Below are 23,639 nucleotides of genomic sequence, written 5' to 3'. Positions count from 1 at the left end.
GAGTGAGTGGGCAGGGCTCACAGTGAGGGGCTCTCGGAGCAAGAGTCCCCTGGAATCCCCAAAGGAAGGACTGTCTGGTGACAGCTGAGGACCTGATGGAAGGCCCCAGGCAGTTACAAAGCAGTGACACCAGAGAACAGTGCAGAGATGCTTAACTTCTAGGGAAAAGTCTAATAGAAGGAGAAACACACCCCAGTGCCAACATAAGCCTTGAGTCTAACCAACAATGGGCCAGGACAAGTGCCAGGAGGGGCAGGCAGGCCCCAGAACCCTCAGTCCTCCTGGGAGGCAGCCTGTGGTCAGACGAGACAGGTTGACAGTAAGGGTGGTGCTGGGGACCCAGTGCTGTGTACCGCCCACCCTGCCGTGGCCGTCACTGTCACTGCACACACCCAGCCTGACTCACAAGGGCTTCCTGCCTTTGTGACATGGCGCTGACATGCCCCAGGGAACCTCCATAAATAGTGCATCCAGGGAGGGCTCTCGCCCCAGTGAGGTCCAGTCACAGAGGAACCGGCAGGGGTGTGTGCACAGATGGAGTGAGAATCAGAGAGGAGGCCAGAGGAGAGTGCATAGGGAGGGGAGAGATCTGGCAGGGGTGGGGAGAGCCGACCTTGCCTGCTGGGCCACAGGTTCCCTCCAGAGGCAGCCACTGCCCGCAGGAACAGGAGGATCTGCCAGCTTCCTTAGAGGCGCCATGACAACCAGGCAGCTGCACCCACCCAACCAACAAGCGCCCAGGGAATGCACTTGCCTGTCACAGTGAAGGACACTCAAGGGCTCTGGCAGCAAGACTATCCTGTGTGCACAAGAATACCTAGGGCAGCAATTTGGAGAGCTTGCAACAGATAGGGTTTGGGGCCACGTGTGCAGGACCTGGGAGAAGGCCCGCTCTCCTGGATTGTTTCCAACCAGACAAGGTGAAGAATCAAAACTGGCCCAGAAGTATCTGAAGAGGACTAATAGGTGGTGAGGCTAGTGCTGGTTCATAAATGCATGGACCAGTGGACAAATTAGGAAGCCAATCACACTGAGGTTCATGCAAGAATCCGGGGATAAAAGGGCATTGCCAATCTTAAGGAAAACATGACCTCAAATGGACGTGAAACCACTGCATATCAAGTGGGAAAATTAATGTAGGAACACACCCCCATATTACACCAAAGTAAATCCTAGTTAAACAAAAAATTAGTAGAAGAAAAAGAAACTAATAAATAAACACATGAAAGATTTAAAATACAATATGATACAAAGTACTTTCAAAATGATACAGAAACTACAGAGTAAGATTAATAAGTAAGGTTACATGAAATTATAATATGTCATCAATAAAAACAAAACAAACAAAACAGGGGGAAGCATCCGCAAATTGTAATTACAAAAAAGATGCTTAATAATCAGACAGGTGTAGAGAGCAGGCTGCACATGCCATGAAAGACTCCATGGTGTGTGGAACAGCAGTCCTCAGGCTGTGCCTGACCTGGTGACTCCACGGTGTGTAGGACAGCAGTCCTCAGGCTATGCCTGCCCTGGTGACTCCATGGAGTGTGGAACAGCAGTCCTCAGGCTGTGCCTGCCCTAGTGACTCCATGGTGTGTAGAACAGCAGTCCTCAGGCTGTGCCTGCCCTAGTGACTCCATGGTGTGTAGAACAGCAGTCCTCAGGCTGTGCCTGCCCTGGTGACTCCATGGTGTGCAGAACAGCAGTCCTCAGGCTGCACATGCCCTAGTGACTCCATGGTGTGTAGAAAAGCAGTTCTCAGGCTGTGCCTGCCCTAGTGACTCCATGGTGTGTAGAACAGCAGTCCTCAGGCTGTGCCTGCCCTGAGTGACTCCATGGTGTGCAGAACAGCAGTCCTCAGGCTGTGCCTGCCCTAGTGACTCCATGGTGTGTAGAACAGCAGTCCTCAGGCTGTGCCGGCCCTAGTGACTCCATGGTGTGTAGAACAGCAGTCCTCAGGCTGTGCCCGCACGAGTGACTCCATGGTGTGTAGGACAGCAGTCCTCAGGCTGTGCCTGCCCTGATTGACTCCACGGTGTGTGAAACAGCAGTCCTCAGGCTGTGCCTGCCCTAGTGACTCCACGGTGTGTGAAACAGCAGTCCTCAGGCTGTGCCTGCCCTAGTGACTCCATGGTGTAGAACAGCAGTCCTCAGGCTGTGCCTGCCCTAGTGACTCCATGGTGTGTAGGACAGCAGTCCTCAGGCTGTGCCTGCCCTAGTGACTCCATGGTGTGTAGAACAGCAGTCCTCAGGCTGTGCCTGCCCTAGTGACTCCATGGTGTGCAGAACAGCAGTCCTCAGGCTGTGCCTGCCCTGGTGACTCCATGGTGTGCAGAACAGCAGTCCTCAGGCTGTGCCTGCCCTGGTGACTCCATGGTGTGCAGAACAGCAGTCCTCAGGCTGTGCCTGCCCTAGTGACTCCATGGTGTGTGTAGAACAGCAGTCCTCAGGCTGCACCTGCCCTAGTTACTCCATGGTGTGTAGGACAGCAGTCCTCAGGCTGCACCTGCCCTAGTGACTCCATGGTGTGTGGAACAGAAGTCCTCAGGCTGTGTCTGCCCTAGTGACTCCATGGTGTGTAGAACAGCAGTCCTGAGGCTGTGCCTACCCTAGTGACTCCATGGTGTGTAGAACAGCAGTCCTCAGGCTGTGCCTGCCCTGGTGACTCCATGGTGTGTAGAACAGCAGTCCTCAGGCTGTGCCTACCCTAGTGACTCCATGGTGTGTAGAACAACAGTCCTCAGGCTGTGCCTGCCCTAGTGACTCCATGGTGTACAGAACAGCAGTCCTCAGGCTGTGTCTACCCTAGTGACTCCATGGTGTGTAGAATGGCAGTCCTCAGGCTATGCCTGCCCTAGTGACTCCATGGTGTGTAGAACAGCAGTCCTCAGGCTGTGCCTGCCCTGGTGACTCCATGGTGTGCAGAACAGCAGTCCTCAGGCTATGCCTGCCCTGGTGACTCCATGGTGTGTAGAACAGCAGTCCTCAGGCTGTGCCTGCCCTAGTGACTCCATGGTGTGTAGAACAGCAGTCCTCAGGCTGCGCCTGCCCTGAGTGACCCCATGGTGTGTGGAACAGCAGTCCTCAGGCTGTGCCTGCCCTAGTGACTCCATGGTGTGTAGAAAAGCAGTCCTCAGCCTGTGTCTGCCCTAGTGACTCCATGGTGTGTAGGACAGCAGTCCTCAGGCTGTGCCTGCCCTAGTGATTCCATGGTGTGTAGAACAGCAGTCCTCAGGCTGTGCCTGCCCTAGTGACTCCATGGTGTGTAGGACAGCAGTCCTCAGGCTGTGCCTGCCCTAGTGACTCCATGATGTGCAGAACACAAGTCCTCAGGCTGTGCCTGCCCTAGTGACTCCATGGTGTGCAGAACAGCAGTCCTCAGGCTGCACCGGCCCTAGTGACTCCATGGTGTGTAGAACAGCAGTCCTCAGGCTGTGCCTGCCCTAGTGACTCCATGGTGTGTGGAACAGAAGCTCTCAGGCTGCACCAGCCCTGGTGACTCCATGGTGTGTGGAACAGCAGTCCTCAGGCTGTGCCTGCCCTAGTTACTCCATGGTGTGTGGAACAGCAGTCCTCAGGCTGTGTCTGCCCTAGTGACTCCATGGTGTGCAGAACAGCAGTCCTCAGGCTGTGCCTGCCCTAGTGACTCCATGGTGTGTAGAACAGCAGTCCTCAGGCTGTGCCTGCCCTAGTGACTCCATGGTGTGCAGAACAGCAGTCCTCAGGCTGTGCCTGCCCTAGTGACTCCATGGTGTGTAGGACAGCAGTCCTCAGGCTGTGCCTGCCCTAGTGACTCCATGGTGTGTAGAACAGCAGTCCTCAGGCTGTGCCTGCCCTAGTGACTACACCGTGTGTGGAACAGCAGTCCTCAGGCTGCACCTGCCATAGTGACTCCATGGTGTGTAGAACAGCAGTCCTTAGGCTGCGCCTGCCCTGGTGACTCCATGGTGTGTGGAACAGCAGTCCTCAGGCTGCATCTGCCCTAGTGACTCCATGGTGTGTGGAACAGCAGTCCTCAGGCTGTGCCTGCCCTAGTGACTCCATGGTGTGTAGAACAGCAGTCCTCAGGCTGTGCCTGCCCTAGTGACCCCATGGTGTGTAGAACAGCAGTCCTCAGGCTGTGCCTGCCCTAGTGACTCCATGGTGTGTAGAACAGCAGTCCTCAGGCTGTGCCTGCCCTAGTGACCCCATGGTGTGTAGAACAGCAGTCCTCAGGCTGTGCCTGCCCTAGTGACTCAATGGTGTGTAGAACAGCAGTCCTCAGGCTGTGCCTGCCCTGGTGACTCCATGGTGTGTAGGACAGCGGTCCTCAGGCTGTGCCTGCCCTAGTGACTCCATGGTGTGCAGAACAGCAGCTCTCAGGCTGTGCCTGCCCTAGTGACTCCATGGTGTGTAGGACAGCAGTCCTCAGGCTGTGCCTGCCCTGAGTGACTCCATGGTGTGCAGAACAGCAGCTCTCAGGTTGTGCCTGCCCTAGTGACTCCATGGTGTGTAGGACAGCACTCCTCAGGCTGTGCCTGCCCTAGTGACTCCATGGTGTGTAGAACAGCAGTGCTAAGGCTGCACCTGCCCTAGTGACTCCATGGTGTAGAACAGGAGTCCTCAGGCTGTGCCTGCCCTAGTGACTCCATGGTGTGTAGAACAGAAGTCCTCATGCTGTGCCTGCCCTAGTGACTCCATGGTGTGTGGAACAGCAGTCCTCAGGCTGTGCCTGCCCTAGTGATTCCATGGTGTGCAGAACAGCAGTCCACAGGCTGCGCATGCCCTAGTGACTCCATGGTGTACAGAACAGCAGTCCTCAGGCTGTGCCTGCCCTGGTGACTCCATGGTGTGTAGAAAAGCAGTCCTCAGGCTGTGCATGCCCTGGTTACTCCATGGTGTGTAGGACGGCAGTCCTCAGGCTGTGCCTGCCCTGAGTGACTCCATGGTGTGTAGAACAGTAGTCCTCAGGCTGTGCCTGCCCTAGTGACTCCATGGTGTGTGGAACAGCAGTCCTCAGGCTGTGCCTGCCCTAGTGACTCCATGGTGTGTAGAACAGCAGTCCTCAGGCTGTGCCTGCCCTGGTGACTCCATGGTGTGTAGGACAGCAGTCCTCAGGCTGTGCCTGCCCTAGTGACTCCATGGTGTGCAGAACAGCAGCTCTCAGGCTGTGCCTGCCCTAGTGACTCCATGGTGTGTAGGACAGCAGTCCTCAGGCTGTGCCTGCCCTGAGTGACTCCATGGTGTGTACAACAGCAGTCCTCAGGCTGTGCCTGCCCTAGTGACTCCATGGTGTGTGGAACAGCAGTCCTCAGGCTGCATCTGCCCTAGTGACTCCATGGTGTGTAGGACAGCAGTCCTCAGGCTGTGCCTGCCCTAGTGACCCCATGGTGTGTAGAACAGCAGTCCTCAGGCTGTGCCTGCCCTAGTGACTCCATGGTGTGTAGAACAGCAGTCCTCAGGCTGTGCCTGCCCTGGTGACTCCATGGTGTGTAGGACAGCGGTCCTCAGGCTGTGCCTGCCCTATGACTCCATGGTGTGCAGAACAGCAGCTCTCAGGCTGTGCCTGCCCTAGTGACTCCATGGTGTGTAGGACAGCAGTCCTCAGGCTGCACCTGCCCTAGTGTCTCTATGGTGTGTAGAACAGCAGTCCTCAGGCTGTGCCTGCCCTAGTGACTACACCGTGTGTGGAACAGCAGTCCTCAGGCTGCACCTGCCATAGTGACTCCATGGTGTGTGTGAACAGCAGTCCTCAGGCTGTGCCTGCCCTAGTGACTCCATGGTGTGTAGAACAGCAGTCCTCAGGCTGTGCCTGCCCTGGTGACTCCATGGTGTGTAGAACAGCAGTCCTCAGGCTGTGCCTGCCCTAGTGACTCCATGGTGTGTAGAACAGCAGTCCTCAGGCTGTGCCTGCCCTAGTGACTCCATGGTGTGTAGGACAGCAGTCCTCAGGCTGTGCCTGCCCTAGTGACTCCATGGTGTGTAGAACAGCAGTCCTCAGGCTGTGCCAGCCCTAGTGACTCCATGATGTGCAGAACAGCAGTCCTCAGGCTGTGCCTGCCCTGAGTGACTCCATGGTGTGTAGAACAGCAGTCCTTAGGCTGCGCCTGCCCTGGTGACTCCATGGTGTGTGGAACAGCAGTCCTCAGGCTGCATCTGCCCTAGTGACTCCATGGTGTGTGGAACAGCAGTCCTCAGGCTGTGCCTGCCCTAGTGATTCCATGGTGTGAAGGACAGCAGTCCTCAGGCTGTGCCTGCCCTGGTGACTCGATGGTGTGTGGAACAGCAGTCCTCAGGCTGTGCCTGCCCTAGTGATTCCATGGTGTGTAGAACAGAAGTCCTCATGCTGTGCCTGCCCTAGTGACTCCATGGTGTGTGGAACAGCAGTCCTCAGGCTGTGCCTGCCCTAGTGATTCCATGGTGTGCAGAACAGCAGTCCACAGGCTGTGCATGCCCTAGTGACTCCATGGTGTGTAGAACAGCAGTCCTCAGGCTGTGCCTGCCCTAGTGACTCCATGGTGTGTAGAACAGCAGTCCTCAGGCTGTGCCTGCCCTGGTGACTCCATGGTGTGTGGAACAGCAGTCCTCAGGCTGTGCCTGCCCTAGTGACTCCATGGTGTGTGGAACAGCAGTCCTCAGGCTGTGCCTGCCCTAGTGACTCCATGGTGTGTACAACAGCAGTCCTCAGGCTGTGCCTGCCCTGGTGACTCCATGGTGTGTAGAACAGCAGTCCTCAGGCTGTGCCTGCCCTGGTTACTCCATGGTGTATAGGACAGCAGTCCTCAGGCTGTGCCTGCCCTAGTGACTCCATGGTGTGTAGGACAGCAGTCCTCAGGCTGTGTCTGCCCTGAGTGACTCCATGGTGTGTGGAACAGCAGTCCTCAGGCTGTGCCTGCCCTAGTGACTCCATGGTGTGTAGAACAGCAGTCCTCAGGCTATGCCTGCCCTGGGTGACTCCATGGTGTGTAGAACAGCAGTCCTCAGGCTGTGCCTGCCCTAGTGACTCCATGGTGTGTAGAACAGCAGTCCTCAGGCTGTGCCTGCCCTGGTGACTCCATGGTGTGTAGGACAGCAGTCCTCAGGCTGTGCCTGCCCTAGTGACTCCATGGTGTGCAGAACAGCAGCTCTCAGGCTGTGCCTGCCCTAGTGACTCCATGGTGTGTAGGACAGCAGTCCTCAGGCTGTGCCTGCCCTGAGTGACTCCATGGTGTGTACAACAGCAGTCCTCAGGCTGTGCCTGCCCTAGTGACTCCAAGGTGTGTAGAACAGCAGTCCTCAGGCTGTGCCTGCCCTGGTGACTCCATGGTGTGCAGAACAGCAGTCCTCAGGCTGTGCCTGCCCTGGTGACTCCATGGTGTGTAGAATAGCAGTCCTCAGGCTGTGCCTGCCCTGGGTGACTCCATGGTGTGTGGAACAGTAGTCCTCAGGCTGTGCCTACCCTGGGTGACTCCATGGTGTGTGGAATAGCAGTCCTCATGCTGTGCCTGCCCTAGTGACTCCATTGTGTATAGAACTGCAGCTCTCAGGCTGGGCCTGCCCTAGTGACTCCATGGTGTGTAGGAGAGCAGTCCTCAGGCTGTGCCTGCCCTAGTGACTCCATGGTGTGTAGGACAGCAGTCCTCAGGCTGTGCCTGCCCTAGTGACTCCATGGTGTGTAGGACAGCAGTCCTCAGGCTGTGCCTGCCCTAGTGACTCCATGGTGTGTAGAACAGCAGTCCTCAGGCTGTGCCTGCCCTGGTGACTCCATGGTGTGTAGAATAGCAGTCCTCAGGCTGTGCCTGCCCTGGGTGACTCCATGGTGTGTGGAACAGTAGTCCTCAGGCTGTGCCTACCCTGGGTGACTCCATGGTGTGTGGAATAGCAGTCCTCATGCTGTGCCTGCCCTAGTGACTCCATTGTGTATAGAACTGCAGCTCTCAGGCTGGGCCTGCCCTAGTGACTCCATGGTGTGTAGAACATCTGTCCTCAGGCTGTGCCTGCCATAGTTACTCCATGGTGTGTGGAATAGCAATCCTCAGGCTGTGCCTGCCCTAGTGACTCCATGGTGTGTGGAACAGCAGTCCTCATGCTGTGCCTGCCCTAGTGACTCCATGGTGTATAGAACAGTAGCTCTCAGGCTTGGCCTGCCCTAGTGACTCCATGGTATGTAGAATAGCAGTCCTCAGGCTGCACCTTACCTGGTGACTCCATGGTGTGTGAAACAGCGGTCCTCAGGCTGTGCCTGCCCTAGTGACTCTATGGTGTGTGAAACAGCGCTCCTCATGCTGTTCCTGCCCTAGTGACTCCATGGTGTGTGGAACAGCAGTCTTCAGGCTGTTCCTGCCCTAGTGACTCCATGGTGTGTAGGACAGCAGTCCTCAGGCTGTGCCTGCCCTAGTGACTCCATGGTGTTTAGGACAGCAGTCCTCAGGCTGTGCCTGCCCTAGTGACTCCATGGTGTATAGAACAGCAGCTTACAGGCTGGGCCTGCCCTAGTGACTCCATGGTGTGTAGAACAGCAGTCCCCAGGCTGTGCCTCCCCTAGTGACTCCACGGTGTGTGAAACAGCAGTCCTCAGGCTGTGCCTGCCCTGAGTGACTTGGTGGTGTGTAGAACAGCAGTTCCTCAGGCTGTGCCTGCCCTAGTAAATCCATGGTGTGTAGGAGAGCAGTCCTCAGGCTGTACCTGCCCTTGTGACTTCCTGGTGTGCAGAACAGCAGTCCTCATGCTGTGCTTCCCCTAGTGACTCCATTGTGTGTAGAACAGCAGTCCTCAGGCTGTGCCTGCCCTAGTGACTCCATGGTGTGTAGAACAGCAGTCCTCAGGCTGTGCCTTCCCTGATTGACTCCATGGTGTGTAGAACAGCAGTTCTCAGGCTGTGCCTGCCCTAGTGACTCCATGGTGTGTAGAACAGCAGTCCTCAGGCTGTGCCTGCCCTGGTGACTCCATGGTGTGCAGAACAGCAGTCCTCAGGCTGTGCCTGCCCTGGTGACTCCATGGTGTGTAGAATAGCAGTCCTCAGGCTGTGCCTGCCCTGGGTGACTCCATGGTGTGTGGAACAGTAGTCCTCAGGCTGTGCCTACCCTGGGTGACTCCATGGTGTGTGGAATAGCAGTCCTCATGCTGTGCCTGCCCTAGTGACTCCATTGTGTATAGAACTGCAGCTCTCAGGCTGGGCCTGCCCTAGTGACTCCATGGTGTGTAGAACATCTGTCCTCAGGCTGTGCCTGCCATAGTTACTCCATGGTGTGTGGAATAGCAATCCTCAGGCTGTGCCTGCCCTAGTGACTCCATGGTGTGTGGAACAGCAGTCCTCATGCTGTGCCTGCCCTAGTGACTCCATGGTGTATAGAACAGTAGCTCTCAGGCTTGGCCTGCCCTAGTGACTCCATGGTATGTAGAATAGCAGTCCTCAGGCTGCACCTTACCTGGTGACTCCATGGTGTGTGAAACAGCGGTCCTCAGGCTGTGCCTGCCCTAGTGACTCTATGGTGTGTGAAACAGCGCTCCTCATGCTGTTCCTGCCCTAGTGACTCCATGGTGTGTGGAACAGCAGTCTTCAGGCTGTTCCTGCCCTAGTGACTCCATGGTGTGTAGGACAGCAGTCCTCAGGCTGTGCCTGCCCTAGTGACTCCATGGTGTTTAGGACAGCAGTCCTCAGGCTGTGCCTGCCCTAGTGACTCCATGGTGTATAGAACAGCAGCTTACAGGCTGGGCCTGCCCTAGTGAATCCATGGTGTGTAGAACAGCAGTCCCCAGGCTGTGCCTCCCCTAGTAACTCCACGGTGTGTGAAACAGCAGTCCTCAGGCTGTGCCTGCCCTGAGTGACTTGGTGGTGTGTAGAACAGCAGTTCCTCAGGCTGTGCGTGCCCTAGTAAATCCATGGTGTGTAGGAGAGCAGTCCTCAGGCTGTACCTGCCCTTGTGACTTCGTGGTGTGCAGAACAGCAGTCCTCATGCTGTGCCTCCCCTAGTGACTCCATTGTGTGTAGAACAGCAGTCCTCAGGCTGTGCCTGCCCTAGTGACTCCATGGTGTGTAGAACAGCAGTCCTCAGGCTGTGCCTGCCCTAGTGACTCCATGGTGGGTAGAACAGCAGTTCTCAGGCTGTGCCTGCCCTAGTGACTCCATGGTGTGTAGAACAGCAGTCCTCAGGCTGTGTCTGCCCTAGTGACTCCATGATGTGTAGAACAGCAGTCCTCAGGCTGTGCCTGCCCTAGTGACTCCATGGTGTGTAAAACAGCAGTCCTCAGGCTGTGCCTGCCCTAGTGACTCCATGGTGTGTAGAATAGCAGTCCTCAGGCTGTGCCTGCCCTGGTGATTCCATGGTGTGTAGAACAGCAGTCCTCAGGCTGTGCCTGCCCTCGTGACTCCATGGTGTGGGGAACAGCAGTCCTCAGGCTGTGCCTGCCCTAGTGACTCCATGGTGTGTAGAACAGCAGCTCTTAGGCTGTGCCTGCCCTGGTGACTCTATTGTGTGTAGAACAGCATCTCTAATGCTGTGCCTGCCCTAGTGACTCCATGGTGTGTAGAACAGCAGTTCTCAGGCTCATCCTGCCCTAGTGACTCAATGGTGTGTAGAACAGCAGTCCTCAGGCTGTTCCTGCCCTAGTGACTCCATGGTGTGTAGAACAGCAATCCTCAGGTTGTGCCTGCCCTAGTGACTCCATTGTGTGTAGAACAGCGCTCCTCAGGCTGTGCCTGCCCTGAGTGACTCCATGGTGTGTGGAACAGCAGTCCTCAGGCTGTGCCTGCCCTAGTGACTCCATGGTGTGTAGAACAGCAGTCCTCAGGCTGTGCCTGCCCTGGTGACTCCATGGTGTGCAGAACAGCAGTCCTCAGGCTGTGCCTGCCCTGGTGACTCCATGGTGTGTAGAATAGCAGTCCTCAGGCTGTGCCTGCCCTGGGTGACTCCATGGTGTGTGGAACAGTAGTCCTCAGGCTGTGCTTACCCTGGGTGACTCCATGGTGTGTGGAATAGCAGTCCTCATGCTGTGCCTTCCCTAGTGACTCCATTGTGTATAGAACTGCAGCTCTCAGGCTGGGCCTGCCCTAGTGACTCCATGGTGTGTAGAACATCTGTCCTCAGGCTGTGCCTGCCCTAGTGACTCCATGGTGTATAGAACAGTAGCTCTCAGGCTTGGCCTGCCCTAGTGACTCCATGGTATGTAGAACAGCAGTCCTCAGGCTGCACCTTACCTGGTGACTCCATGGTGTGTGAAACAGCGGTCCTCAGGCTGTGCCTGCCCTAGTGACTCTATGGTGTGTGAAACAGCGCTCCTCATGCTGTTTCTGCCCTAGTGACTCCATGGTGTGTGGAACAGCAGTCTTCAGGCTGTTCCTGCCCTAGTGACTCTATGGTGTGTAGGACAGCAGTCCTCAGGCTGTGCCTGCCCTAGTGACTCCATGGTGTATAGAACAGCAGCTTACAGGCTGGGCCTGCCCTAGTGACTCCATGGTGTGTAGAACAGCATTCCCCAGGCTGTGCCTCCCCTAGTGACTCCACGGTGTGTGAAACAGCAGTCCTCAGGCTGTGCCTGCCCTGAGTGACTTGGTGGTGTGTAGAACAGCAGTTCCTCAGGCTGTGCCTGCCCTAGTAAATCCATGGTGTGTAGGAGAGCAGTCCTCAGGCTGTACCTGCCCTTGTGACTTCGTGGTGTGCAGAACAGCAGTCCTCATGCTGTGCCTCCCCTAGTGACTCCATTGTGTGTAGAACAGCAGTCCTCAGGCTGTGCCTGCCCTAGTGACTCCATGGTGTGTAGAACAGCAGTCCTCAGGCTGTGCCTTCCCTGATTGACTCCATGGTGTGTAGAACAGAAGTTCTCAGGCTGTGCCTGCCCTAGTGACTCCATGGTGTGTAGAACAGCAGTCCTCAGGCTGTGCCTGCCCTGGTGACTCCATGGTGTGCAGAACAGCAGTCCTCAGGCTGTGCCTGCCCTGGTGACTCCATGGTGTGTAGAATAGCAGTCCTCAGGCTGTGCCTGCCCTGGGTGACTCCATGGTGTGTGGAACAGTAGTCCTCAGGCTGTGCCTACCCTGGGTGACTCCATGGTGTGTGGAATAGCAGTCCTCATGCTGTGCCTGCCCTAGTGACTCCATTGTGTATAGAACTGCAGCTCTCAGGCTGGGCCTGCCCTAGTGACTCCATGGTGTGTAGAACATCTGTCCTCAGGCTGTGCCTGCCATAGTTACTCCATGGTGTGTGGAATAGCAATCCTCAGGCTGTGCCTGCCCTAGTGACTCCATGGTGTGTGGAACAGCAGTCCTCATGCTGTGCCTGCCCTAGTGACTCCATGGTGTATAGAACAGTAGCTCTCAGGCTTGGCCTGCCCTAGTGACTCCATGGTATGTAGAATAGCAGTCCTCAGGCTGCACCTTACCTGGTGACTCCATGGTGTGTGAAACAGCGGTCCTCAGGCTGTGCCTGCCCTAGTGACTCTATGGTGTGTGAAACAGCGCTCCTCATGCTGTTCCTGCCCTAGTGACTCCATGGTGTGTGGAACAGCAGTCTTCAGGCTGTTCCTGCCCTAGTGACTCCATGGTGTGTAGGACAGCAGTCCTCAGGCTGTGCCTGCCCTAGTGACTCCATCGTGTTTAGGACAGCAGTCCTCAGGCTGTGCCTGCCCTAGTGACTCCATGGTGTATAGAACAGCAGCTTACAGGCTGGGCCTGCCCTAGTGAATCCATGGTGTGTAGAACAGCAGTCCCCAGGCTGTGCCTCCCCTAGTGACTCCACGGTGTGTGAAACAGCAGTCCTCAGGCTGTGCCTGCCCTGAGTGACTTGGTGATGTGTAGAACAGCAGTTCCTCAGGCTGTGCGTGCCCTAGTAAATCCATAGGTGTTAGGAGAGCAGTCCTCAGGCTGTACCTGCCCTTGTGACTTCGTGGTGTGCAGAACAGCAGTCCTCATGCTGTGCCTCCCCTAGTGACTCCATTGTGTGTAGAACAGCAGTCCTCAGGCTGTGCCTGCTCTAGTGACTCCATGGTGTGTAGAACAGCAGTCCTCAGGCTGTGCCTTCCCTGATTGACTCCATGGTGTGTAGAACAGCAGTTCTCAGGCTGTGCCTTCCCTAGTGACTCCATGGTGTGCAGAACAGCAGTCCTCAGGCTGTGCCTGCCCTAGTGACTACATGGTGTGTAGAACAGCACTCCTCAGGCTGTTTCTGCCCTGAGTGACTCCATGGTGTGTAGAACAGCAGTTCTCAGGCTGTACCTGCCCTAGTGACTCCGTGGTGTGTGGAACAGCAGTCCTCAGGGTGTGCCTGCCCTGAGTGACTCCATTGTGTTTAGAACAGCAGTCCTCAGCTGTGCCTGCCCTAGTGACTCCATTGTGTGGAGCTTCTACTCTGGCTTGTGGACCCCTGCCCTGTGGGACACAGGCCTTTGTCCTCCAGCGGTGCACATCTGCAGAAGAGTAGCCAACCCACCTCTGCAGGTGAAAAGCCTGTGTAGGTCCTGGTCTGATGAGTAAGTCAATCAACAGTGGCATAAGAAAATCATAAGAAAATCACCCTCCGCAAGAGACCGAGCACCACGGGAGGGCTGGCGAACCCAGGTCTCTTTACACCAGTGGACATATATGAGTAGTGCTCTGACGTCCTAGGCCCCGGGCTGGGGTTGCAGGGGTTTTGACAGGAAATTTGACAACACCCCTTAACCGTCACAACATGGTGGGTAAGAGTTCTTGACCTTCATGACCAAGGACCAGGCACAGAAATTTTATAAGCAGTTCATAGGTGCAGAACAAAAACAATGAAACACCTGTGAGTGTTATCGCGAAATGGCCTTTTCACAGGCAGCAGTAACTCGAGATGACTGAGTTTATCTCCCTAAGAGCGACAGTTGTAAGAACTTGGCCTATGAGGTTATAGTGTAGACAGCAGTTAATTGGCAAAGTGACCTGACTTAATTAAGTGACATCACTTAATTGCTAGTATAAGTTTTAGCTCGTTACATGCACCTACATTCCTAAAAAGTTTACAAAATATAAGAAGAAAATTCACCGGTGTCTATTGCATCTCTGTCCTTGAAAGCCCCCACAGACATGTTACATGTCAAGAGAGATGGTCAGTCTCCTAGAGACAGCTATTTACAACATAAGAGATAGGGTCCCTGGTTACTTAGGTTCCCTGAAGGGGTGGGGAAGCAGGTGGATGAACACTTTCCCCAGGCACTGGTTCTTTATCATAAAGTCCTTATAATTTCATTTTGCAACCAGGTCTCTCCCACCCATCTGGGGCCCCAGGCATTTAACCAGAGGAGCTGACTGAAAAAGTGATGTGTCCCATCCTGTGCCTTTTTAGCCAGATGCACGTATTTTGCCTTAAGGAAGGAGTGTGTGCAGATGACTTTCTGAGTTCTGGCTCTAAAGCCACTCTGAGGTCACCTCTGGCTGTTCTGGGCATCAAGCTTTAGGCTCTTTGTGGGAAAGGAGGAGACCCCCCACCAGGCTGTTAGAATAACCATGGTCCAAACTCCTGACAGGCTGGTGGTGTCGCTCAGTGGTGGAGAGCTGGCCTTCCACAGGTAGGCCCTGGGTCCATCCCCAGAATTGAAAAATCAGTTTCACTCTTCATTGTAAAATAATATTCGCTCATTTAACCAGAGTTACAAACGGATCACTTTAAAACCAACAGGTCTTTTTTAAAAAAACTTGATTCTAGCTGGCTGTGGTGATGCACACTTGTAAACCCAGCATCTTGGGAGGCTGAGGCAGGAGGATAGTGAGTTCAAAGCCTGCTTCAGCAAAAGCAAGAGCTAAACAACTCAGTAAGCTCCTGTCTCTAAATAAAATACAAAATAGGGCTGGGGTTGTGGCTCAGTGGTCGAGTGTTTCCCCGGTAACAAAAAGTAAAATAAAATAAATTTTAAAAACCAACAAAAAGAACTTAATTCTTTTAAGACAGTTTTCCTAAGTAACCAATCCTATTAACAATAGTAGAAAACACAAGAAATTACCTCAACAGGACAAAGTCTATTTCTGGGCCAGGTCTAGTGAATTGATAAAAACAGATCAATATTCTGAGAAGTCTATTGCTGAAATATGAAGAACGGGATTCTGGCTTTGTCAGTGCACTGAAGTGACATGATGTTTCCAGTGACAACAACCTGAACGCACGCAGCTCTTCCTTCCCGAGAGTCGTCCTTGACAAACGTTTGCAACTGCTCAGGGTTTCAGTTTTGCTCTTTCCTTCCGTCACTCTACCTCAGGGACTTGGGGGCTGGGATTTGCCACTTGCAGGGAGAACTTCCTGTGTTTGAGTGGACAAGTATGGCAGCTGGTCCGAGGATGGAAATGCTGTTTTACAATGATGAGTGATACATGTTATTCTAGAAACCCTGTTGATGGCTCTGGGCAATGCTGTGAATCGTGACTGCTGTCTTACAATTCTATGTGCAATAAAAGTACCTAATCTTTTCCTTTGCAAAACTCATCAAATCATCCCCTGTTCCTGTTGTCTCTCCGTGCCTTAGCAGTTCTGTGTTTTTGCATATGAGACCCTGCAGTGTTGGTCTTCAGATGGTTGCAGGGAGCTGCTGCACTGTGGAGACTGAGGTGCACCCTGTCTTCCAGAATGTGGCGGCAGGTGGCGATCTCGGCCTCCAGCTTGATCTCATGCTCCGCAGGCCTCCTGTCCTAGGCTGGGCGCTGCTCTCGGCCTGTGTCTCTGCAGCTGTTGGCTGCTTCAGCTGCATGCTGCCGTGAGTCTCCACATCCCTTCGATTGCTCTCTAACTTGGCCTTGAGATGTATTCTGAGCCAGGTCAATCTCAAGGACAGGGGTGAATCCCATTTCTGTGACCCTCCCTGTGCAGCACTCATCTCTGTGGTTACAGGTGACACTGCGGTGCTCTCTTCCATCTGCTGGGACCAGTACTTCTCTCTGCTTCTGAGCCGTCTCCTCGTGGTGGGCCTGGATGTCTGCCATGATCTGGCTAAGGTCCTGAGATTTCAGGTGTCCACCTCCATGGTCTCCTGGAAGTGGCCAGTCAAGCTCGAAGGCCATGGCTCCTTCCTCTTGGCTCTTCATGGACATGAGCTTCCAGTTGAGAGCCTGGTGCCCATCTTGGCTTCAGCTGAGTGAGACTGCTGCTGCTCTCCCCTGACGGGCACATGCTCCTCTGTCTCACACCTGACTCTAGTATCTTCAGCAACCAGACGGATATTGTCATTCTGCAGAATGAAGCCAGACTGGCCACAGAATTTGCAGATTTGCCCATGGCTCTTCTCTGGCTCAATGGTCCAGAAGCAGTGTTTGCCTCCTGACCTGGGGCCCTTCTCCTCCAGATGTCCCTGGATTTTGCTCTCTAGCCTCTGATCATTAGTCACCAGACTCCCCGCTCTGTTCAGAGAGGAGGCTAGGCGGCTGTTCAAATCTGGCACGGTCAGATGCCACCCATTTCTGCCAGACCTCTGGCCATTCTTGCCACCAGAACCCTGATCCCCAGCTGCTCTGGAAGCTAGTGAATTAGGACACCAAACTCGGAGCCCGAGCCCCTGGTGCCTGCGTGGACACAGACTGTGTTACTGCAGGTCAAACCCAGTGGTAGGCAGCTGAGCAGGGCCCAGAGGCTGACGGCTGGTAGAGAAGGTGGCGGGACAGGTGGGCAAGCTCATGGTACCTGGGGAGGGAGGTGAGAGACCAGCACCCAGGCTCAGGTCGCCAGCACACACTGTTAGGAAACAAAAAGGAAGGTGCTCTGAAACCGCAGACCTGCTTCACTCAACCACAGTTTAGGGTCTGTGTTGGGTAGTGATGGGCCATGGTGCTGGTCTGCCAGACAGGAAAGGAGGTGGGAGGCTGGGTGGCTGAGTGGAGTGGCTGAGTGGTCTCTTTTCATTTCTTAAGGGGAAATTTAAGACAAAGAAGAGACAATGGCTCTCGAAATATGTGTGATTTCCCTATAATTTCACAGCTTCCTTAAATAAACCCATGAGTTCTGGGTGAGTTGGTTTTCGGAATTGCCCATGGTGGTGGCCTAATGGTGACTTCCAAGGGCAGCTTCTGGGGCCTGGGATCAGTGTCTTGAACAAACAGCAGAGAACTGATGATCTGGGGCTACTTTTGCTGCTACAGCCATGGGCATAGTTGGGTGCCCACCAAGAGAACAGTGGCCACAGCCGCTGTCTGGCCTGTGGTGGACCCTGCAGATCCCCTTAGCATTGACCCATAGAAAAGGCCACTCAACGCACTTGCCTCCGCTGAGCCTCTGGGCCGCACCAGAAGCCGCTGTCCCTTCTCTCCCTGCGACCTGGAAGGAAAGTAAGTTGGAATGGTGGCATTGAGTACCTAGCCTGGCCGCTCGTATTCCATTTAGCAGGGGGTGGAGAAGGCGGACACAGCAGCCCTGAGGCTGCCTTGCTGGTCAGTTCCAGGAGCCCCACGGAAAAGCCGGGTGTGGAAGGAGCTGTTGAGCAGAGCTAGAGGCATGGAAGTTCTGCTAGGAAGCAGAGCCGAGGCAGGAAGGAGACTCCAGTTCTGGACTCTCACAGGGCAGCAAGCACCTCTGAGTTCTTCCTTCCTCTCTTCATGCCTTAACCCCCTCAGGAATTTAAGAAGCCATCTCCGCACCCAGACCTGACCCCGGGCAGGGCGTAGCAGTGGAAGCAGACTCTAAGCCTTCTGCAGGCAGCATTGCCGCCTCGTGGTAGGCACCGTGGACTAGAGTGCGTGGGCTCGTCTCACTGGAGCTCTGTAGCTCATGAGATGTGATTTTAGAGAAGGGCTTTTTACGTCGGCTCACAGATTCCGGCTATTCCGTCTTGGGGTCTGCTGCTCTGGCACCTCCAGCTCGTGAGCAGCTCACGCTCTAGTTGAGAGTTCTGAAATCAATTTTTAGAAATTAAAGGAACCAGACTTAGTGAAGTGCAGCTTCGGGAGAGTGTGAGTGTCAGACGGTCTTAGCTGTGCCATGAGCACTGCCTGGTGCGTTTTCTGTGTGGTGCCAGGACATAAGTGTGTCCCTTCTGTGGGTCTGTCCCTGAGCGATTTGAGCCATTCTGGAACTGACACTCCAAGCCTGGGCTCCTTTCCTCTCACGGCCGTGGCAGGAAGGCCACCCACAGGATGGCTGTGGCCCAAATTCTCAGACGGCGGAAGGCCATGGGTCCGTGGGAAGCCTGCTGGTGTCCCAGTGATCAGAACGTTCTGGAAGGGGAGACTTGAGACCGAGTGAGCAGAGAGGAGCAGATGGCAGCGAGGTGCAGCCTGGCTCCGGGGCTCCCCCTAAAGCTTCAGGTCCCAATTGACAGCTTCCCATCTGCAGGGAGGGTTCCTGCCCTGGGACGTCCACAGGTCGCTCAGAGTTCCTGCGGTCGATTCTGACCTCAGCCTCCGCCCTTGACAGCAGGCCGAGCCCACAAAGCGCTCTGCCCTGCAAGGTGAGTAAACATGCGACTCCGCCCTTCCTGTGCCAGGGCAGGTTTCGGTTTCCCACCCAAAAGGACTCAGCCTCTGAGGCTGCAAGAGAAAGGAGCCACCTCACGTCCTTCGCCTTTAAACATTCTTACTCCAGATAATTGCAGATTCACGAGTCTTTGCAAGGCCTAGGAGAGAGATGCTGTGGACCCCTCACCTATCCCTCCCCAAGGGTGACATCTTGCAGAACCACGATGCAGGCGGCGACTCTGACAGACTGCCCTGGCCTCTGGAGGTGACACAGGCCTATGAGGGGAGGTGTGCATGTGAATGCATGTGTGCAGCGGGACTGTGCACGTCTGTCACACGTGTGCATTCATGACAAACACGGGCATTGCACTCCTTTCACTGCCACAGCCACCTCCTCCGTGTTCCTCATGCTGACAGCCTCCCTCTCTGTCAGGTTGTCACTGAAGAGTGTGGTGCACGTGGATCACACGGCGGGGACCTTGGGGATCGCCTCTCCTCTCTCTGCCAATTCCCCTCAAGCTTCTGCCAGCTGTGAGTGTCAGCAAGCTCCCTCCATCATGCCAGGCTCCATCCGTGTCCAGCAGTGTCTGTTAGCCACATGTCTGCTGGAGGAGGGACAGAAGGCTGCTGGAGATCTGGACCAGCCCAAGCATGAACACGGCTTGTGTGCGTACCCATACGAGGACATCTCCCTGACGGGAGAGACAAATCAAGAAAACCTGCCGGGTGAAGACAGGCCTCAGTCCGCTTCCTCTGACCTGGTTCTGAGCAAAGGGAGGACACTCGACTTCCAGCCAGACCTTCCTTGTGCCTAAGAGGGGGTTAAACCTGGAGAACACACCAGCTCCTGGGGACGGCCATGCTCAGAGGAAACAAGTGGTTTGCAGGACCACCATGGCTCCTCTGCAGTGACCGGGTGGGGTCTCCAGGTCCTCCAAGTGCTCAGTACCTCCCCAACCTCTCCTCATGTTCCAGTGTGAGGCCTTTATGTCCACCAGGTGCTCAGCACCTCCCCAACCTCTCCTCATGTTCCAGTGTGAGGCCTTTATGTCCACCAGTGCTCAGCACCTCCCCAACCTCTCCTCATGTTCCAGTGTGAGGCCTTTATGTCCACCAGGTGCTCAGTACCTCCCCAACCTCTCCTCATGTTCCAGTGTGAGGCCTTTATGCCCACCAGGTACTCAGTACCTCCCCGACCTCTCCTCATGTTCCAGTGTGAGGCCTTTATGTCCACCAGGTGCTCAGTGCCTCCCCAACCTCTCCTCATGTTCCAGTGTGAGGCCTTTATGCCCACCAGGTACTCAGTACCTCCCCGACCTCTCCTCATGTTCCAGTGTGAGGCCTTTATGTCCACCAGTGCTCAGCACCTCCCCAATCTCTCCTCATGTTCCAGTGTGAGGCCTTTATGTCCACCAGGTGCTCAGCACCTCCCCAACCTCTCCTCATGTTCCATTGTGAGGCCTTTATGTCCACCAGGTGCTCAGCACCTCCCCAACCTCTCCTCATGTTCCAGTGTGAGGCCTTTATGTCCACCAGGTGCTCAGTACCTCCCCAACCTCTCGTCATGTTCAAGTGTGAGGCCTTTATGTCCACCAGGTGCTCAGCACCTCCCCAACCTCTGCTCATGTTCCAGTGTGAGGCCTTTATGTCCACCAGGTGCTCAGCACCTCCCCAACCTCTCCTCATGTTCCAGTGTGAGGCCTTTATGTCCACCAGGTGCTTAGTACCTCCCCAACCTCTCCTCATGTTCCAGTGTGAGGCCTTTATGCCCACCAGGTGCTCAGCACCTCCCCAACATCTCCTCATGTTCCAGTGTGAGGTCTACAGGACCACCAGGTGCTCAGTACCTCCCCAACCTCTCCTCATGTTCCAGTGTGAGGTCTTTATGTCCACCAGGTACTCAGTACCTCCCCAACCTCTCCTCATGTTCCAGTGTGAGGCCTTTATGTCCACCAGGTGCTCAGTACCTCCCCAACCTCTCCTCATGTTCCAGTGTGAGGCCTTTATGTCCACCAGGTGCTCAGTACCTCCCCAACCTCTCCTCATGTTCCAGTGTGAGGCCTTTATGTCCACCAGGTTCTCAGCACCTCCCCAACCTCTCCTCATGTTCCAATGTGAGGTCTTTATGTCCACTAGGTGCTCAGCACCTCCCCAACCTCTCCTCATGTTCCAGTGTGAGGCCTTTATGTCCACCAGGTGCTCAGCACCTCCCCAACCTCTCCTCATGTTCCAGTGTGAGGCCTTCATGTCCACCAGGTACTCAGCACCTCCCCAACCTCTGCTCATGTTCTAGTGTGAGGCCTTTATGTCCACCAGGTGCTCAGTACCTCCCCAACCTCTCCTCATGTTCCAGTGTGAGGTCTACAGGACCACCAGGTGCTCAGCACCTCCCCGACCTCTCCTCATGTTCCAGTGTGAGGCCTTCATGTCCACCAGGTGCTCAGTACCTCCCCAACCTCTCCTCATGTTCCAGTGTGAGGCCTTTATGTCCACCAGGTGCTCAGCACCTCCCCGACCTCTCCTCATGTTCCAGTGTGAGGCCTTTATGTCCACCAGGTGCTCAGCACCTCCCCAACCTCTCCTCATGTTCCAGTGTGAGGCCTTTATGTCCACCAGGTGCTCAGCACCTCCCCAACCTCTCCTCATGTTCCAGTGTGAGGCCTTTATGTCCACCAGGTGCTCAGCACCTCCCCAACCTCTCCTCATGTTCCAGTGTGAGGTCTTTATGTCCACCAGGTACTCAGCACCTCCCCAACCTCTCCTCATGTTCCAGTGTGAGGCCTTTATGTCCACCAGGTGCTCAGCACCTCCCCAACCTCTCCTCATGTTCCAGTGTGAGGCCTTTATGTCCACCAGGTGCTCAGTACCTCCCCAACCTCTCCTCATGTTCCAGTGTGAGGCCTTCATGTCCACCAGGTGCTTAGTACCTCCCCAACCTCTCCTCATGTTCCAGTGTGAGGCCTTTATGTCCACCAGGTGCTCAGCACCTCCCCAACCTCTCCTCATGTTCCAGTGTGAGGCCTTTATGTCCACCAGGTGCTCAGTGCCTCCCCAACCTCTCCTCATGTTCCAGTGTGAGGCCTTTATGCCCACCAGGTGCTCAGTACCTCCCCGACCTCTCCTCATGTTCCAGTGTGAGGTCTTTATGTCCACCAGGTGCTCAGTACCTCCCCAACGTCTCCTCATGTTCCAGTGTGAGGCCTTCATGTCCACCAGGTGCTCAGTACCTCCCCAACCTCTCCTCATGTTCCAGTGTGAGGCCTTTATGTCCACCAGGTGCTCAGCACCTCCCCAACCTCTCCTCATGTTCCAGTGTGAGGTCTTTATGTCCACCAGGTGCTCAGTACCTCCCCGACCTCTGCTCATGTTCCAGTGTGTGGCCTTTATGTCCACCAGGTGCTCAGCACCTCCCCAACGTCTCCTCATGTTCCAGTGTGAGGCCTTTATGTCCACCAGTGCTCAGCACCTCCCCAACCTCTCCTCATGTTCCAGTGTGAGGCCTTTATGTCCACCAGGTGCTCAGTACCTCCCCAACCTCTGCTCATGTTCCAGTGTGAGGTCTTTATGTCCACCAGGTACTCAGCATGTCCCCAACCTCTCCTCATGTTCCAGTGTGAGGTCTACAGGACCACCAGGTGCTCAGTACCTCCCCAACCTCTCCTCATGTTCCAGTGTGAGGTCTTTATGTCCACCAGGTACTCAGTACCTCCCCAACCTCTCCTCATGTTCCAGTGTGAGGCCTTCATGTCCACCAGGTGCTCAGTACCTCCCCAACCTCTCCTCATGTTCCAGTGTGAGGCCTTTATGTCCACCAGGTGCTCAGTACCTCCCCAACCTCTCCTCATGTTCCAGTGTGAGGCCTTTATGTCCACCAGGTGCTCAGTACCTCCCCAACCTCTCCTCATGTTCCAGTGTGAGGCCTTTATGTCCACCAGGTTCTCAGCACCTCCCCAACCTCTCCTCATGTTCCAATGTGAGGTCTTTATGTCCACTAGGTGCTCAGCACCTCCCCAACCTCTCCTCATGTTCCAGTGTGAGGCCTTCATGTCCACCAGGTACTCAGCACCTCCCCAACCTCTGCTCATGTTCTAGTGTGAGGTCTTTATGTCCACCAGGTGCTCAGTACCTCCCCAACCTCTCCTCATGTTCCAGTGTGAGGCCTTTATGTCCACCAGGTGCTCAGCACCTCCCCAACCTCTCCTCATGTTCCAGTGTGAGGTCTTTATGTCCACCAGGTACTCAGCACCTCCCCAACCTCTCCTCATGTTCCAGTGTGAGGCCTTTATGTCCACCAGGTGCTCAGCACCTCCCCAACCTCTCCTCATGTTCCAGTGTGAGGCCTTTATGTCCACCAGGTGCTCAGTACCTCCCCAACCTCTCCTCATGTTCCAGTGTGAGGCCTTCATGTCCACCAGGTGCTTAGTACCTCCCCAACCTCTGCTCATGTTCTAGTGTGAGGCCTTTATGTCCACCAGGTGCTCAGTGTCTCCCCAACCTCTCCTCATGTTCCAGTGTGAGGCCTTTATGTCCACCAGGTGCTCAGCACCTCCCCAACCTCTCCTCATGTTCCAGTGTGAGGCCTTTATGTCCACCAGGTGCTCAGTGCCTCCCCAACCTCTCCTCATGTTCCAGTGTGAGGCCTTTATGCCCACCAGGTGCTCAGTACCTCCCCGACCTCTCCTCATGTTCCAGTGTGAGGTCTTTATGTCCACCAGGTGCTCAGTACCTCCCCAACGTCTCCTCATGTTCCAGTGTGAGGCCTTCATGTCCACCAGGTGCTCAGTACCTCCCCAACCTCTCCTCATATTCCAGTGTGAGGCCTTTATGTCCACCAGGTGCTCAGCACCTCCCCAACCTCTCCTCATGTTCCAGTGTGAGGTCTTTATGTCCACCAGGTGCTCAGTACCTCCCCGACCTCTGCTCATGTTCCAGTGTGAGGCCTTTATGTCCACCAGGTGCTCAGCACCTCCCCAACGTCTCCTCATGTTCCAGTGTGAGGCCTTTATGTCCACTAGGTGCTCAGTACCTCCCCAACCTCTCCTCATGTTCCAGTGTGAGGCCTTTATGTCCACCAGGTGCTCAGCACCTCCCCAACCTCTCCTCATGTTCCAGTGTGAGGCCTTTATGTCCACCAGGTGCTCAGTACCTCGCCAACCTCTCCTCATGTTCCAGTGTGAGGCCTTTATGTCCACCAGGTGCTCAGCACCTCCCCAACCTCTCCTCATGTTCCAGTGTGAGGCCTTTATGTCCACCAGGTGCTCAGTACCTCCCCAACCTCTCCTCATGTTCCAGTGTG

At 55.1% G+C, this 23,639-nt stretch overlaps 1 protein-coding gene across 1 annotated transcript in view; it reads left to right on the top strand.

Moving 5' to 3' along the window:
• Rasa3 (RAS p21 protein activator 3) overlaps positions 1-23,639 on the top strand; it is a 117,792-nt gene that overhangs the window by 1,182 nt on the left and 92,971 nt on the right. The window lies entirely within an intron of this gene.

This window comes from Ictidomys tridecemlineatus, chromosome 6 (assembly GCF_052094955.1).
Source record: "Ictidomys tridecemlineatus isolate mIctTri1 chromosome 6, mIctTri1.hap1, whole genome shotgun sequence".
NCBI classification, from domain to species: Eukaryota; Metazoa; Chordata; class Mammalia; order Rodentia; family Sciuridae; genus Ictidomys; species Ictidomys tridecemlineatus.
Note: the sequence above shows the minus strand (reverse complement) of the source record. Positions and strands in the feature narration are given on the sequence as shown.